The following is a 5,196-nucleotide window of genomic DNA, read 5'->3' as shown; positions in this document are numbered from 1 at the left end:
CAAGTCTGATCCCTTCTTACCATCTGCTTTTCACAAATGTAAAATGACTCAGAGTATAAATTTATGGAGCAGCTCCAGGGAATCCAACATGATCTTCTCTTATGCACCTGATGGCACTCAGGAAACATTTCTTAAACACTTTCTGAGCGAACATTTGTGGGAGTGTACATGAGGCCAAAGATTAACAGCCATCATTTATTGCTCTTGCCATGTTACTATATTTTCATCTTTTGTATTAAGTAAATATAGCCAGCTATTAGCCTGTATGGACAGAGGGAAGAAAAAGAAGGACTCTTTATTTTAACAGCGAGTGAAGATAGCAGTTGACTCTATAGATGGATGCTGAGAATTGTATTCTATAAAGGAAAAAAGATTGACCCATGCGGACAATCATTTGTCACTTAGTAGCATAATGCAGAAACATTTCCCTATAAATAAATGTACACATAAGTGTAGTATAGTCAATCTTCTTTTTTTCTTGTTTTTAGAAAGTATAAGGGATTTTCCCTCTTTTTTGGTTGAGAAGAAAAGGAAAAGGAAAGAAGGCAAAATAAAACCCCCAAACAGTTACTAAGCAGTTGGCAGTGACTGTTTAATATTACTATGGAACAAATTATTTTGGGGGAGCTTGTAATCTACTCTGGGAATTTGTTCATGATACATAATATACTCATGTATCTCACACTGCTGTTTATACTGAGTAAGCTATTGATTAGAATCTCCAAAATTCTCTCAAGTTTGGATACTCATTTGTGTCACTTGGAGAGTTTTAAAAATACCCATGCCTCAGCCACACCTCTAGAGATTCTGCCTCAATTTCTCTGGATGAGTCTAGGCATTAGTATTTTTAAAAGTTTCTTGGATATTTCTAAAATGCAATCAGGATTGAAAACAATTGGTAACATGTAAGAGAGAGAGAAAGAGAGAAAGACAGAGAGAGAGAGAGAAACTGAATATTCCATCCATTTTCTAGATCAGTGGAAAGTTGTATATTCACCTGAACTGTTTGCAGAGGTGACAGTAGCAATTATATTGCACTAGGTAGGGTTCAGAGGCATTTCCTCGTCATGTTATTTCTTGATCGACTAGTTCACGTTACACTTTATCTCAGTCTAAAGACCCATGCCATCTCCTTTAATTGACTACATTCAAAGCCTCAGTGTTGGTCTCACTGTAACTTTGTCAGGGTCTTTCAGCCTAGATTACTCATGGTTACAGGCTTTAAAAATTATGGCTTTTATTCATATCCTTTGAAACCATATTCTTAAGTGGTTAGTAATTTTATTTATACTTTTTTAAAGTTCTCTTTTTCAATGAAAGAAGTATCGCATTGTGTGTCAGAAGAAATTTATGGAAATAAACCTGACCAAATAGTAAGTCAATGCTCCGGATTAGACCGCAGGGCCCTTTGCTCTCCATTCTGCTGCTAACTCACTGAGGCATGAGGCTAGGATATGGCTTTGATGCCCTTCACAGCCTCTTTGGATTAATCCTTAGCCTTAATGCCTTAAGACTTAGTGAGGTGCAACATACCAATTCCCACATGTCCCGTTTCCCTTACTGATGGGTTAGTTTTTGATTCATCATTTCTGCAAGTGTCGTGTCAAATGGGTCGATAAAAGCATCAATGTTAGGACAGTTCATGTCCCGGTGGTCAGCTAGTGCCCACATGCTGAGAATTAAGTGGTGTATCACTATACAAATGTCCCCAAGACATAAGAATTAGGCTGTATTGACACGTTTCTCAGATGAAGCAAAACAATAATTTCTAATCTGCTACATTCCATTGTTGGATTGCTCAGTCATTTCATAGAGACTTCTGCTAACAATTAATACAGTCATAAAAAAGGGAAAATAACAGGGGGAAACATGCACACAAATTGAAAGCAGATATCTGAATGCTGTTGTCCCACAAATTTAGATCAACCGCACGTCTGCCTGGAAACTTGTAAATAGCATTCATAAGTGATGTTATCATATAAAGTGTGGTGGGGAAATCACAATGGTGCCTATTTGTACATTCTGGAATTAATATCTATGTGCAGATAATTAAGAGAACAATAAAAATACACGAAACAAATGTACACAGGGGAAGGTAAGAACTGAACATGATCCAAATATGTCATATTGTGGAAACCTTAGGGAAATAAAGTTTTATGGGATACTGGCAGACAGCATAGCTGCTGGAACCAGGATTTTGAAGTCTTGCAGCTTGGAATAATGCTTTCAGTTAATAAGGGTGTGTGGGTGGAATTAAACTCACCACTCCCACTATTGTAGTCAGAATTATGTGCCTCATGTCCATACACGGTCCTGAAAATAATTCTTGCAACTTCTTTTATGAGAATGCTTTTGAACAAACCATGGTAGCATCAAATGATATCAAGATAAAACTCCTGTTGCTACGTGCTCATCCTCTTACATTATAAAGGTTTAGATATACACACAGGCATCAGGAACACTCCAGTGTGTTCCAAGAGAACAGACTTTAGCCAAGTGACTCAATTTTAATTTTTGACCCAATGAAAATCCTTTGAAGACTGCCGAGGTTATTAAAAGGCAACAATACTACAACAGTGGTGTTTTCACAAGCTAGTGTTTCCTGGTTTTAGGAATGTGTTGTGCAACAATATAGATACAAGGCCAGATATAGTCTAAGTGATTTAAATCTTTTGTTTATGTATCTCACAATATAGTGCAGCAGGCTTAGGTGGGGGGGGGGGACATGTCTCACATTTGAGGCACAATTAAATGCACATGTAGTTTTTTTTTTTTTAACATCTTTATTGGAGTATAATTGCTTTACATTGTTGTATTAGTTTCTGCTGTATAACAAAGTGAATCAGCTATACAGATACATATATCCCCATATCTCCTCCCTCTTGCGTCTCCCTCCCACTCTCCCTATCCCACTCCTCTAGGTGGTCACAAAGCACCAAGCTGATCTCCCTGTGCTATGTGGATGCTTCCCACTAGCTATCTATTTTACATTTGGTAGTGCATGTATGTCAATGCCACTCTCTCACTTCGTCCCAGCTTACCCTTCCCCCTCCCCGCGTCCTCAAGTCCATTCTCTACATCTGCATCTTCTTCCTTTCCTGCCCCTAGGTTTTTCAGAACCATTTTTTTTTTTTTTTTAGATTCCACATATATGTGTTAGCATACGGTATTTGTTTTTCTCTTTCTGACCTACTTCACTCTGTGCACTATTCAGTGCACTTTGATTTATAACAGAGTAGATTTTGAAATCAAAAAGTTTATATTATCAATTGTGTGTGTTTCTGTGTGTGTGTGTGTGTGTGTGTGTGTGTGTTGGAGAAAAGGGAGTTCAGGTTTGTTTTAAGAAGTCTGGTATTTCTTCACAAATAAATTCCAGTGAAATTAAATCACATGATAAGTTTTATAGATAGTTTTAAAAGAAAATACAAAAAAATTAAACACAAGGAAATTTCTGGACACAGTTTCCAAATACCCAAAGATATGCAATTTCTTTTGAGAGAGATAAACCAAATGGATTAAGCTCATTGAATAGTGTAAGCACAGAGGTTTCTGTCACAAATTGCTTTAAAACAATACTTTCCCATGTTCACTTAACTTTTTAAAATTGTTAATAAGTAAATAAGAATAATACTACTCTCAGTAGTGAAAAGATATTTTTAGATGCCCCTTGGTAAGGGGCGCCATCAGAAAAACTAACAAGAAGAAAAAAATAAAACCAAATATATTACCCCTATAATAAATCATTTTCTTCCGTGATCTTTGTTCTGTAGCATCTGATGATTAATAATACATTGTTTTGTATGCCATCATGAGAAATACAACTTTCTCACATTCTAACAAGTCTTATTTGACTTAAAATGGAAATTTTTATTATACTGGCATGTGGTATGGCCTTCAACAGACCATTAGTAGAGGCTTTATTTGTAATTAAAAAATATTTCTGTTAGTAATGGAAGGGTCATAAATAATATTTGTTTTTAGTCAAGAAAGAGGGCAGTTAGTCACCATAAGAGAAAGAATAACACATTGAAAGAAGATTTAATTCTGTAACACCTATAGAACTTGTATGAAAATCATTATCCCCCAGCTTCTTGCTGGGAAGATTTGGAGAAAAGACTTTTTGACAGTGATATTTTCTATTCTACTGTTATTCTCAGGGTTGATAATTCTAAATAGAGGAGAGTGCTCCTTCTACCAACGACAAAACTGTGACAAAGGTGACGTGCCACCTGGTCTACATAGAGGTACACGGAGTTGCCACTTACCTGTTCTTCCTCCATCCCTGTTATGCCCTTTCTCAGCCCTGCTCCCTAAGCAAAATTGTCTCTGAAACATAAATTCATTCATCCTTCCAGGGACTAAAGGTCACTTCTCCTCTGGGCTTTTGAGATTTTAAGAAATGCACTTAGCCTATTTGGCTTAAACTAAAACCTCAAAGTGACTTTCAGAAATAAAGGGAATGTCCAAGTGAGTGTGTATGTGTGTGTGTGTGTGTGTCTGTGTGTCTGTGTGTGTGTGTATGTATGCATGTGTTATTTTGGGCAGAGTGGAAAGTTCTCTTGAGATGTAACACACAGTATGGAGACTACACACTATTCTCTCTCTTTAGAAGGATAGTCCTATCTTTGCGAGGTCCTCAGAGATCAAAACTGTTTCACATTCACACTATATTTTGCATCCACATCATTAGAAAACCATAACACAAATAAAGCTTTAACTATTCATAAGTGTTCTTCAAGATTTCCTTTTACTAATTAAGATCTCACAGTTGTTTCGAGAGTTACTCTTTTCCAGGGCAACTTGTATATTTCACGTGCTTAGTATTGATTTTTTTTATTAGATACGTGATGTGACTTCATGTTATGCTACATTTGGCTGATATCATCTCAAGTTGTATTCATGGGGTCCACCCTCCCGATTGCATAAGGAAACCAAAATTCAGTGATAAATCAGCTTTGATAATAAAGAACACAAAGAAAAATGATAAATACAAGTATTATTATTGGGAGATGATCATGTCATAATAAAAATAGAAGCTAAGAATCATTAACTGTTGCAGTAACCGGGGTACCTAGAACCCCTCTATAAGGGGAAAATGCTCTATAAGATGCTCTATAAGCAACTGCTCTATAAGATGGAAACAGACATTCAGAATCCACAGTATATTCCTTGTCTTCAGGTGCATCCTTATCTAAA

Source organism: Delphinus delphis, chromosome 17 (assembly GCF_949987515.2).
Source record: "Delphinus delphis chromosome 17, mDelDel1.2, whole genome shotgun sequence".
NCBI classification, from domain to species: Eukaryota; Metazoa; Chordata; class Mammalia; order Artiodactyla; family Delphinidae; genus Delphinus; species Delphinus delphis.
The sequence above is the reverse complement of the archived record's forward strand: the minus strand, read 5'-3'. Positions refer to the sequence as shown.